This window comes from Emys orbicularis, chromosome 1, assembly GCF_028017835.1.
Source record: "Emys orbicularis isolate rEmyOrb1 chromosome 1, rEmyOrb1.hap1, whole genome shotgun sequence".
NCBI classification, from domain to species: domain Eukaryota; kingdom Metazoa; phylum Chordata; order Testudines; family Emydidae; genus Emys; species Emys orbicularis.
The window spans coordinates 114,419,181-114,432,780 of record NC_088683.1 but is presented as its reverse complement, the minus strand read 5'-3'; the positions used below and the strand labels follow the sequence as shown (position 1 = coordinate 114,432,780).

Genomic DNA, 13,600 nt, shown 5'->3' with positions numbered 1-13,600 from the left:
GCCCCAATCTCCCCTCTTTACTGAGCCACTGCAGTGCATCATGGGAATTACATGGATGTGGTGCACCATGGAAGATGTAATACAGCTGGGGAACCCAGCCACAGACAATGAGGGCATGAGCCATCCACTTCAACTCCCATTAAGCACCATGTCAACATTTGCAAATAGATTTTTTTTTTTATTGCAGCAAAAAGTTTTCAGATTTTAAACAAAAAAGGTCAAACTTTTCTATGGAAAGTTGACACTTCATGGAAAAGTTTGCTTTGTCAAAGACCCAATTTGCCTTAAAAAACATTTTGAGGGAAAATATTGGACCAGCCCTAGAAACCAGCTAGGACAATTAAGCTGAAAGCCCCAGATGTATCCATCTGGTTACTAGGGCAGAATATTCTTCAGAGAGCCCCTCTACCCAGAGCCACACAGTTAATCTAACAGAACTGTCTCTTGTTGACCTACGGGGCACATTACAAAGCCTGTGTACACCCACAGGTTTATTCTGCGGGGGCGGGGGTTCAGCTAGGTTAGGGAGTTCTTTTAGGCCCAAATTGTTAAGAGTCGGTGCCTAAAGTGAGACACCTAGCCATAGGGGTCATTTCAGAAAAATTCAGGTGGGCAAAATTTGCTTTCCTGATGACCCCATCCCAAGGGGGGGTGGGGGTGGGAGAAGGGGAGGGCAAAAAGTGGAAGACATAATGGAGCATGGGTGAGGGTGAAAACCAAGGTCTAGCAAGGGACAACTGCCCCTCTTGCCCCATAGGTGCAGGGGCGTTATTTGCTATCTCCATATTTAGGCATCTAAATAAGTGGCCTGAATTCCAGAAATTCTGAAAACCTGGAGGACCAAATAAACCCCTGCTGTATGGAATTAGAGCTTCCATTTTAGTAAAGCATAACTAAACATGGACTTGGCATGAGTAATTTCTGAAGAACAAAAATTCTCACCCCCTTTACCTCTCTCTTTCTCTGTCCTTTCCTCTGGTGGTCAATGTGCAGACCGTTTCTATGACAACATAGAGGACATGATTGGTTATCGGCCATGGCCGCTGATTAAGATGTGCTGGCAGGTTGTCACCCCTGGTGTTTGCCTGGTAGGTACAAACTATGGTGAGGCATGTTTGTACAGGGATCCTAGAATCTGAGTGAAGAAGAGAATTTGAGGGTGCACTATTGTTTCATAGAATTGCTGTGGAGGAACAGTAGCTTCTCCGTAGTTGAAGCTGGAATCAATTTCCATTGTAAAGCCTTGTCTTAGGTCTGGAAATTTCATTTAGCCTGAAAATTGGCATATTTATTCTGCAGGCAAAGGAGAATGTATCTGCAAAGCCTGAAGGGAATTGATCAAATCATTTTTGAATTTCAGCCCATTAAAGAATTACCTTGTTCTGAAATGTTCTCTTCTGTCTACATTTCTATGACTCCCGCTAGTTCAAAAACATCTTGCTCCTGCACCTTGCTTTCCATAAAGTCAAATCACCTTGAAAATGCACCCACCAACTATGTTTGAAGAAAACAGTTTATAATTAAGGGAAGATATTAACTATTTTTGTCTCGTGCCCAGTTCTGTTTCCATTGATTTCAGCAGATGGTATGGGCCTAATCCTGCTCCCATGAACGTCATGACATTTGTTTGCCATTGACCTCAATGGGATCAGGCACTATGGCCAAAATCTTCAACAGCTTGGATAGGCACCAATAGCTTTTGGAGCTGCCACCTGAGGGCTCCAATGGGAGTTGAAAACAATCAGGGAGTTTTCAGAGCTGCTGCTTGGTCATGCATGAGTTGCTGAGAGCTCAGTGGTTTGAGTGCTCTATAGGGCTGGGTGCTGGCTGAGAGATCATCTTTCAACGAGTATTTTCAGAGAGGGCCTTGGGTGCCCCAGGGCTGTTCTCAGAGCTCAAAAGTCAGTCCTGTCAGAGGCATGACTAAGCCAGGAGTCACCAGAGAAGGTGCCCAAACTGCAGCCCCTGATTGGCTGCTCCAGAGTTTCTGCACCCTGACTACAGAGAGCTTACAAATAAGGACCTTACTCCTACACATACATTGGAGAGAGAGGGAATTTCCTGGAGATTTAGAGGATCCATGTTGGAGAGGGCAAGGCGAGGTAAGGATTTGGGTAGGGACTGGAAAGGTGGCTGATAGGAGGTAGAAGAGCACAAAGACTCACATCCCAAAGGTTCAGGGGAGGGGAGGGGTTGGTGAATGGAAAACAGCACAGCGGGGAGGGAAAATTCCAAAAACCAAAAAAAAAGTTTCAAAACTCAGCTAAGGCTGGTAAGTAACAGCAGTGTACATACCCATGACATTATTTCCAACTCCCAAACACTTACGAACAAGGATGTAACTAGGTAAGGAGATCACAAATCTTCTACTGCTTATACATCCCTTGTCAGGAACCGTCTCTCACCACCTGTTTCTGACTCACCATGTACCCACCTACTATTCTGACTTGTATGTTCTTCATTCCTCAGGTGACTTTCCTATTTTCACTGATCAAGTACACCCCCCTCAAATACAACAACTGGTACGTGTACCCTCCGTGGGGCTACGCTCTGGGCTGGTTGATGGCTCTCTCTTCCCTAATCTGCATTCCACGCTACGTCATTTTCATCCTGCTGAAAACCAGGGGCTCACTAAAGAAGGTAAAAGAAGGTCCAGAACTTCTAGGTCCCAGATTCAAATCCAGCCCAGGTCATCAGTTACTGAAGACTGTGTGAGTGCTTCCCATTGGCTTGTGTGAAAGGAATAGATGGTCTCCATCCAGTACAATAGAACCTCAGAGTTATGAACCCTTGGGAATGGAGGTTGTTCGTAATTCTGAAACGTTCGTAACTCTGAACAAAACATTATGGTTGTTCTTTCAAAAGATTAGAATTGAACATTGACTTAATTCCTTGACTTTAGCAAAGCTTTTGATACAGTCTCCCACAGTATTCTTCCCAGCAAGTTAAAGAAGTATGGGCTGGATGAATGGACTATAAGGTGGATAGAAAGCTGGCTAGATCATCGGGCTCAACAAGTAGTGATCGACGGCTCCATGTTTAGTTGGCAGCCGGTTTCAAGCAGAGTGCCCCAAGGGTTGGTCCTGGGGCCGGTTTTGTTCAATATCTTCATTAATGATCTGGAGGATGGTGTGGACTGCACTCTCAGCAAGTTTGCAGATGACACTAAACTGGGAGGAGTGGTAAATACGCTGGAGGATAGGGATAGGATACAGAGGGACCTAGACAAATTAGAGGATTGGGCCAAAAGAAACCCGATAAGGTTCAACAAGGACAAGTGCAGAGTTCTGCACTTAGGACGGAAGAATCCCATTCACTGTTACAGACTAGGGACTGAATGGCTAGGAAGCAGTTTTGCAGAAAAGGACCTACGGGTTACAGTGGACGAGAAGCTGGATATGAGTCAACAGTGTGCCCTTGTTGCCCAGAAGGCTAATGGCATTTTGGGTTGTATAAGTAGGGGCATTGCCAGCAGATCAAGGGACGTGATCATTCCCCTCTACTCGACATTGGTGAGGCCTCATCTAGAGTACTGTGTCCAGTTTTGGGCCCCACACTACAAGGAGGATGTGGAAAAATTGGATAGAGTCCAGCGGAGGGCAACAAAAATGATTAGGGGGCTGGAGCACATGACTTATGAGGAGAGGCTGAGGGAACTGGGATTGTTTAGTCTGCAGAAGAGAAGAATGAGGGGCGATTTGATAGCTGCTTTCAACTACCTGAAAGGGGGTTCCAAAGAGGATGGATCTAGACTGTTCTCAGTGGTACCCGATGACAAAACAAGGAGTAATGGTCTCAAGTTGCAGTGGGGGAGGTTTAGGTTGAATATTAGGAAAAACCTTTTTTCACTAGGAGGGTGGTGAAGCACTGGAATGGGTTACCTAGGGAGGTGGTGGGATCTCCTTCCTTAGAGGTTTTTAAGGTCAGGCTTGACAAAGCCCTGGCTGGGATGATTTAGTTGGGAATTGGTCCTGCTTTGAGCAGGGGGTTGGACTAGATGACCTCCTGAGGTCCCTTTCAACCCTGATATTCTCTGATTAATACAGCTTTGAAACTTTACTATGCAGAAGAAGAATGTTGCTTTCCCTTTATTTTTTTTAGTAGTTTACATTTAGTACAGAACTGCACTGTATTTGGGTTTTGGTTTTTTTGTCTCTGCTGCTGCCTGGTTGCATACTTCCAGTTCCAAATGAGGTGTGTGGTTGACCGGTCAGTTCATAACTCCGATGTCCGTAACGCTGAGGTTCTACTGTACTAGTACGAAACCATCTCAGCAACTGGCCCTAATTGAACTTCTTGTTAAGAGGCTTAGAAGAGAGGCCACAGATGAATAGAGGTGTGGGGAATAAAGTACCCTCCTGCTCCCAGAGGTGGTCACTGTGGATCACATTTGAGACACACGAGTGGGACAGTGGGGATCAAGGTAGTCCTTATGCTGCCCATGCTGTCCTTGATCTGTGGCACTGTCAGTACAGCAGTTTTCACGATCGTGAATGTCATTCAGACAATTCAGTGCGTAACATTTCTTTAAAGTGATAGACCTGGTTCACTGAGGCCTGGCACCGTGTTCGTTGGTTACATCTGTGTAAAGTTGGCATAAGTTAGAATGGGAGCAATTTGCACTAGTGTAAAATGATGACACGAGATGCAGGGAAATGGAGAATCTGGCCCGAACTGTTTGGAAGTGCTTCAAAAAGAATATAGTGAATCAATGTGGTGACCAAGTAGAAATGTCTCCTAACTACCTCTCCTCTATAGGCATGTGACCATATCTGTCAGTTCTTTCCAATGCATCCCTTTTCCTGTCAGCCCTTTGATTCTCTAGCTGAGAGTTGTAATGTGATGAGACTGGAAGGAGCTGTGTAAGAGAAGGCTCTCTTGCCAATATCATTTGAGACCATGAAAGGATAGGGAAGAGGCCAGTGTAGATGAATGGAGGGATTTGGAAGGAGTGCAGAGAGAAACCAGAATTGTGCATTTGGCTGGAACAAGTCCATGGAGAGTTTTAAAAAGAAAGAGGAACGTTTTGGACTGGATGCTGTAGAAAATGGGGAAGCAGCAGGGTCATTTGAAGCTGAGGCTGAAGGTGATGTGGTGAGGCTTTGTGGGACAAAGGTACTTTCATTTGGTAGCTGCCAGTTTATAGGAGCCCAAATCCTGAAGCCCTTCCTCAGGCAAAATTCCCAGTGACTTCATTGGAAGATTTACCTGTATAAAGAGTTATGGGTCCATGGTCAATGGGCGATACACAAAACAGTGGTCAGGATCGCCTCCTATGATAAAACTCACAGAATGGGGCTCAGAGGAGGACATCTCAGTGAGGATCTCCTTGGCTAAGTCCTCCCCAATCCTTAATGTGGATGCAGTTATATTGGTATAAAGGTGCCTTTTGTGGGTATACCTTAATCGCCTTCCCACACTAGAATAAGCTAGACTGGTATAAGCACTTTTATACTAGTGGAACTGTTCTTAGCTTTTAGCTGTGGAATCTCCTGAGCCTAGTGGCGCATGAAGCAACCCATTTTCCCCACTGCTGTCTGTCCAGAGCAAGATGTTTGACTCATTAATATGTAGTCTCCATGATGGCAACATCATTTTCAGTCATCCTGCAATGAGTCATTCATTGTCCTCCATGTCTTCTTTTCCCCCCAGGAAGAATCCAATTTAAGACATACCTTGTGCTTCTGCTACGGGTAACCTGATGGTATGGCCAAACCACCGTAGCAGTCTCTGTCTGATCACAAAGGTCCTGGTGGATTCTCCTTCACTCACAATTTTTAATTCAAGATTGGATGTTTTTCTAAAATATAAGTTCTATGGCCTGTGTTATAAAGGAAGTCAGACTAGATGATCACAATGGTCCCTTCTGCCCTTGGCATCTATGAATCACTGAGTCCTCAGTCTGCTGACCCATGTGATGCAACTTTCTCAATGAATCTTCTCAAGGTGAAAATCTGTTCCGAACATGACCTACCAGTTTGAAATCCAGCCTGTTCTTCCCTGAGTACTTTATCAATAGCAGTTTTCATCCCATTCAAAATGATAATACAAAACACTTTCCCAGGTACAGCTAGGAGTATCACCCTTCTCTACTTATCACAAATAAGCTGTTCTACCTTTTCAGGGATTTTGCAGATAACACCTCTTCTCCAATCTTTGGATGGGTGTCCCTTGTTCAGACCACTCTTCAACTGCCTGCACATGTAATTGACCATCTCTTCCGCCCCAGCATTTAACATTTCAGCATTTGTTTTATCCTAGCCTGGTGCTTTAACACTCTTCAGCTGGTTTATAGCCTTAGTTCCTTCCTCTGATGTGATTACTTGTAGTGATATAGATAAGACCTCTATGTCTTCACGTTTCTCAGTATGTGTTAATGGTTCTGGCTGGTTTAGCACAGCCTGGAAATGTACCATCCAACAGGCACTCTGTCCATCCTTTATGGTTGAAATCATACAGTCTTGAGCTTTTCTACCCAATTCTACAAAGATTAGAGCATTGTGATGTCAGTTGTTTTACTAGAGAACTGTTTAGAATCCTCTCTCCTATGTGCCTCCGCAGTGTCTCTTGCTTTATTTTTCATCCATTCTCTATGATCTCTTCTGGCTACTCTTTTAACTTCCTTGTCTCTGTCCGCATATTCTTGTTGCAGAATAGTTCTTTTACTGCTGTCTCATTCTTGTTGCTTTCTCTTCTTTAATTCTTTCCTCTATTCAACTAGCTTCCATGTATTTGGTTGGAGCCATTCTTCTTTCTTAGATAGTCTCATCCCACATGGTAGTCCTGGATGCATCCTGACTTGCTTCTTTGAAAAACTCCCATTGTTTTTCTGTCATCCATCTGTGTCTTTAACTCTTCAAATCTATTGCTAAATTTCATCTTGAAATATGCCTTCACTGTTGGATCTACTAACTTTCTAGTATCATACATACCTTCTACCTTGAGTGTTGTTATTTTTTAAGTTTTATTTTGATTGTCCCAATAACAAGATGGTGGTCACTTCTAATACTAGCACTCCTATACAGCCTGGTGTTCAACTGTGATCTTCTCTAGCACCTACTAAAGGCAACATGATCAAGCTGTTTCTGGGTGAAGCCATCATTTTACCTCCACGTCAGTTTGTCTTTCCTTGTGTGAAAATGCATAGATTGCATAGGACACAGAATTATAAAAACATTTTCCATTGTCAGTTTGTTCTAATATGCCATTTCTGCCCATAATGTGCTCAGATCCAGTATTATCATCACCAACCTGTGTATTTAGATCTCCCATAGAGATAATATCATATTTATTGATCTTGCCAAGGACGCTCTGCAACCTTTCATAGAAACAATCTTTGCCTTGTTCATTGCAATCATTGTTAGGTGCATAACACTGAACAAGTGTGACTTTTGCTTGGTTTGTCATAAAGCGAGCGGTCAGTATTCTTGAATGTGCAGGAACCCATTCCTTCAGTGTTGTAGTAGCTTCCTTGCTAAACTTAACCTTCCCAATGCTTATCATCTTCTCTTCAACCATGCCTTCCAATGATAATTAGATGGGTCCAGTCCACCTTTTCTCAGTCAGTCCAAGTATACTTAGGACAAAGATTATCATTTCTCTGATAATTTGTGTCAGTCTACCTGTGCTCTTGTCACAACCCAGTGGTCCCGTCCCTGAAGGGGTCCCCTGCGGAGGCAGATCAGCATTGTATGTTGCTAATGCTGTTGCAAGCATTGCAAGGCATTTTGGGAAGGGTTAAAGGGTTAAAGGTGTGAGTGTGGAGGGGAAGATTCCTTTGCAGGTTGCGAGAGAACGAAGGGGGAGGAAGGGAGAAGAGAACGGGTTAACTCAATGCCTCAGCTCAGCCTAAAGATAAGACGCTGCCTCCAGTCCAAGGTCACGGTGCTCGAACAGACTCTATGCAGCCAAAAAACCTGTAGCCACATCTGCTTCTTACCCAACTCCAGCCAACCGTGGGAAAAGGGGGGTCAGCTGGGCAGGGGATCTAACATTCCAACTCCCAATTCTTGACTTACTTTTAGCTGTGAAGATACCCCATTTCCTTGTGGATTTGATTCTCCAGCATCAGAATGTCAGTACTGATCAACCAGCAAATCCAGCTACCTTGTTTTACATCCAGCACATCATGGTTCTCCACAGTTGTTATTTGTATTTGCAAATCTGTGACAGATTCATCTGGTCTCCGGGCTGTTTCTGTAACAGAGCGTTTTTGTAAGACCCGTGGACTGCCTTTAATTTGGCTCCTACCCTTTGACCTTTCTGTCTTGGGTGACCCTACCACGAGTTCTACACCTGCCAACATAGCTCTCAGGGTACCTGGAGCACAGAAGCATATGCACCACATCAAGGTGCAGTCCCTGGGGAAACTATAGCTGTCCTCACACTGGAGGGGTGGTTATTGCATTAACGAGACCGATATAATTAAAGTGGTAAAACTTGTGTGTAGACAAGACTTCAGTTACCTAGTCTACAACACAACCAGCTTACACAGCTGAAAGATGTTAAACTGTCTGATATTAAAGGTAGATGGGGGCCTTTGTGACTTAACTTTCCCAGCTGTAAAATGGGAATGATACTTCTCCACCTTTAATAAGCATTTGGAGATCTACAGCCAAAAAGTTCCTGTAGGTGCCAAATATTTTATTATGATGCGTTAGTGCTAATTTATAAGTGTGCTCAAGTGACTGATTTAGTCAAGTTACAGATAAGAGATATTTTTTGTTTACCTCTCACTTTGTATTATGTCAGATATAACTTCCATGGACTTTTTAACTGCCTCTTTATAAAGAAGCTTCCAAGGACATGGATTAGAAATGCAGGAAGGGATCTGTCCACCTCCTTCCCGCCCCCCCAAAAAGAAAAATCCTCAATGAATAATTGTTCTGATTTTGAAACGGAGTCTCCCTGACGGTGCTTGTGTTCCTCTTTCTTTCACTGCCTATGAATATTTTAAGAAATGCATGTACTGGCAGCAAAGCTCCAAGGACCAGCATACTGTATATCAAGTGACTATTGCAGTATATTCATGGAAAGCACATTTCTAATTGGTAATTGTGACATTCACACCAGCAAGCTGACTCCCAGAGTTCCACTGGGCCAATCAGGAAACAAACATTGTTACCTTATGTGACCAGCTAAAAACAGCTCAAATTCCAAACAAGCTACAGGCTAAGAACTATGCCAGAAATTACTGGATAAATATTTTTGAATAAATTAGAAAACAACAACAATCTGTTGGCAGGCAATTCACAAACAGAGAGAGAGATTGTCAAAATTAGTTATAGAAATGAGTTAATTGCTCAGCCCTGTTTGTGATGCGGTCTGTAAGCATGTGATCAGATGAGTGGTGTGTGCTGAGCCAGACAGTCTGAGTAGAAAGACACATGTAGCTATGAATATCAATGTCTGTTAGAGAAATGTTTTGATGCTCAATGAATCTGAAAACCACCGAGAAACACTTCATTGTGGTAGTCCCAGGGAGTGCAGGGTCTCAGAAGGGTATAGGGTGTGAGACGAATGCTAGAAACATGGAGGGGGGGAGATCTATAGCTAAAAGCATCTCTCTCTATGGCACTGCTCTGTGGGTAGGTGTGTGCAGTGGGATAATATTACCTAGTGTTTTCCATCCAATGATCACAAAGCATGGCACAGCCTCTAATGAAAGCCTCCCAGGACCCCTGTAAGGATGGCAGTGTTAGTAACCCTGTATTACAGTTGATGACACGGGTACAAAGAGCTGAAGATGCTGATTTTTCTATTGACGTGAACTGGATCTGGGACTGAGCAGCAATTCTTTATTATCAGCCCTTCGAATCGGATGAGTTCAGAGGAGCCACAACTCCCATTGAAGTCAGCGGAAGTTGTGACTACTCAGCACCACAGAAAAATGAAGTCGCAAGGGGCTTGTCTGAGGCCACTGGAGATGTGAGGCAGAACCAGGAATAGAACCCTGGTGTACTGATTCCCACTCCTGTGCCTTAAACAGAAAACCGTCCCTCCTCCCATAAATACATCTCTAGTGCGCCTTGTGATACATGTGTCCCAAAATGTAAACAAATAGCAACATTGTAAGCCTGGAGGTTGAATAATCATGGATGAGAACTGGCTAAAGATCAGAAAAGTAAAGAGAGAGAGAGTGTGTGTGTGTATGTGTGTATGTGTGTATGTGTGTATGTGTGTATGTGTGTATGTGTGTATGTGTGTATGTGTGTATGTGTGTATGTGTGTATGTGTGTATGTGTGTATGTGTGTATGTGTGTATGTGTGTATGTGTGTATGTGTGTATGTGTGTATGTGTGTATGTGTGTATGTGTGTATGAGAGAGAAGACGGCGGAAAGGAATGGAAAGTGGAGCGTTAGCTCTCTGAAATGCCTTTGCCCACAGCAATTACTGTGGATTGCTATTGGGTGTCAGTTTATCAGTTTAATTAACAGAGATTCCCTCTGTCTGCCTGTCTCTCTGCAGAGGCTAATGCAACTCACTTCCCCAGCGGAGGACTTGCCTCAGCCAAAGAAGCACCGGGCTAGCGTGTCTGAACCATTGGAGAGCCCCAAAGCAGAATACAGGATTTCATCCCCATCAGCCAAGGAAGTGCTCATAACCACAGAGAAGGAAACTCACTTGTAAAGCATATGGGAAACGATTTTGCCTTTGCATTCTGGTCACAGGCGTGCACAGCACATTTCATTAGGGTGTGCACGCAGGGAGCCTCGCCCAAGCCCCACCCCGATCCACTCCCTCCCACTTCCTGCCCCCTGACTGCCCCCCTCAGAACTCAACCCCCCCCGCTCCTTGTCCCCTGACTGCCCCCCCCTTGGGATCCTGCCCCTAACTGCCCCCCAGGACTCCACCCCCTATCTAAGCTTCCGTGCTCCTTTTCTCCTGACTGCCCCCTCCTGAGACCCCCGCACTGTAACTGCCTCCCTAGGACCCTACCCCCTACCTGTCCCCTGACTGCCCCGACCCTTAGCCACACCCCCACGCCCAGACAGACCCCTGGGACTCCCACGCCAATCCAACCGCTCCCTGCCCCCTGACAGGATCCCCAGAACTCCCGATCCATCCAACCCCCCCTGCTCCTTGTCCCCTGACCACCCCCTCCAGAGACCCCCCTGCCCCCTAATCACCCCCCAGGGCCCTACCAACTATCCAACCCCCCTGTCCCCTGACTGCCCCGACCCCTAGCCACACACCCCGCCCCCTGACAGGCCCCCTGGGACTTCCACATCCTATCCAACACCCTCATTCTCTGTCCCCTGACTGCCCCCGAGACCCTCTGGCCCATATCCAACCCCCTGGCCCAGCCCGGCCCCCTTACCACGCCCCCGCTCAGAACAGAATCCCCACCAAATCCCACCCCCGAACATCCCCTTGACCAAAGACGTGATGGCACTTATGGGACAGGCGCAGAGAGCGTCAACCAAGCTGGAGCACAGCGGTGGGAGAGCGCTATGACTGACGTAAGTCAAAGGTCATGTGTAGTGCTGGGGAGGCAGCGATTGGCTGGGCGGGCCCAGGCAGGGGAGCAATGGGGGTCACGGTAGCAGCGTGGGGTTCACTGTGTGACACAATTACAACAACTTTGTGCAGCTGCTGGGGAAGTTTGTACAGGCAGCAAATACACCCTGCACGGGCGGGCGGGACCCTGTCACCCCGACTCAGAGGTGCTGACTTTTGGTTTTGCCAGTGGGTGCCCCATCCTGGCTCCACCCCCTTATCCAAGGCTCCGCCCCCACTCCACCTCTTCCTGCCCCATCCTCCTAGACCCCCCTGAACGCCACCTTCTTGCCAACTCCCTCCCCTAAATGCCTCCCAACAGCTGCTCACTCCTTTCTGCCCCCTCCTGCCTTAAGGGCGAGGTGTGGGTGCTGGAGGGGCACTCTGCCAGTTTGGAGGGGAGGCTATTTTCAACATATTTATACACTTTCATTCTAGTTATTGAAAGTGTGTCTATCATTGGTATCTCCCCTTCCTGATGTTTCCCAGTTCTTGCTCTCCACCTGTGTCCCTTTTCCCATCTCTCTCTGCTCCCCACTTCCTGGTGGCTCTGTTTAGCACCTGCTCCCACCAACACACTCAAAGCAGCTCTGTCTCCCCCGAACCCCACCCCCTGCGGCCAGCCTAGAAACTACATGCCCTGACATAGGGAGAAATGTAATTCAACAGCCCAGCATAGAAATGGCCCATTCATTCATCCTGCTGTGTGGCTGCTGTGTTGCTCCAGCTCTTCCCAATCCCAGGGCTGCAGCCCACTCCCACTTTGACTCCTTCACACACTCTACGACTTTTGTGGGAGGAGGGGACGGTTATAGGCAGGGGAGGGGATAAACTTCCTCTCTTGGTGGAAAAGCCCCTCAGGCAGGCTTGATCTGGGCATGGGGGAGGGGGAGACAGCTTTGAGCTGGGCAAGCATTACTTTCCCAGGCATGAGGCTGCAGTGAAGCCCCTCTGGATGGGTAAAGAAGGGGGAGCGGGGTGAGCTGCGGGACCCAGCCCAATTTCACTCATCAAACACAAGGGAGAACTTTTCTTAAAGGAGCCATGTCCTTTGGTTTGTCCCCCTGCCCAGCACTAAGGGGGTCTGCAGCTGGTTTCTCCTGGCTGAAGGGGTAGCACAGGTCCTGGGGGGAAACACCAGGGTAGGCTGAGACTGACTAGCTCAGTCCTTGAGAAAGCCACCAGCCCATACTCCCCCCAGCAGCCCCCTGGAGCCAGCTGAGAAGCTGCCCACCCATCTCCCCCCAGCCCCCTACCAAGAGGCTGCCCACCCTTCTGCAGCTAGCCCAGAAGCTGCCGTGCCTGGGCTGCTGGTCCCGCCTAACCCAGCTCCCTCTACCCTGAAAATCAGAAAGACTCACTCACCTCTGCCTGCAGTCTAGGAGCTTCAGCAGTGGCAGGGGAAACAGCTGATAGGCGGGGACTTCACACCAAACAACTGATGGGCTGCAGCCAGCCAAAGAGCTGATGAGAGCTGCTGCAGCATGCTAAATAGCTGATTGGCAGTTGCCAACAGCTGATCTCCCCAGGGGGTGCTAAGCAGCCTCCTCCTCTTCCTCCTCCCCCCTCCAAGCCTCCAGCGGGGGAAGGAGGAGGAGCAGCCTTAGCAGCCTTCCTAGATGGAGCTCAGGCATGATTAGGGTGTACCTGGGCACACCCCATGCGCACCCCTATGATTCTGGTGTGATTCCCCCTCTTGTTCCTGAGGTGGCTTCTCTTCACAATGCACTCTTCATTTCTCCTCTGCACACCTGAGGCAGAGCCATCCTAGTCAGTGACTCTGGGACATCCTTCTCCCTCCCCAAGTTTATCAGGTAGTTAACTATACAGACTTGGGACGACAGTTCTTTTGATGCCGCTGGGTCAGCTCTCTCCTTCTGCACCTGGGAAAGAGCAATGTGACTTCACCAGAGGCGCTTTAGAGCCCTGACACTGAAAAAAGGAACAGTAGATATAAAATAATGGGGAAAGGAAATTGCAAAGAGTAGAGAGGTTCAGAAGTAAAGTTAAGAAGGCAAAGGCACAAAATGAGGGGGTGTGAGCAAAAGGAACAAGTTAAATGGTTTATAAGTACATAAAAAGCAGGAGGCTGACAAAGGA

At 46.9% G+C, this 13,600-nt stretch overlaps 1 pseudogene; it reads left to right on the top strand.

The window, feature by feature from the left end:
• Nucleotides 1-10,630, top strand: part of LOC135881479 (sodium- and chloride-dependent betaine transporter-like) — a 57,559-nt pseudogene extending 46,929 nt beyond the window's left edge.
• The last annotated feature ends 2,970 nt before the right edge of the window (nucleotides 10,631-13,600 follow it).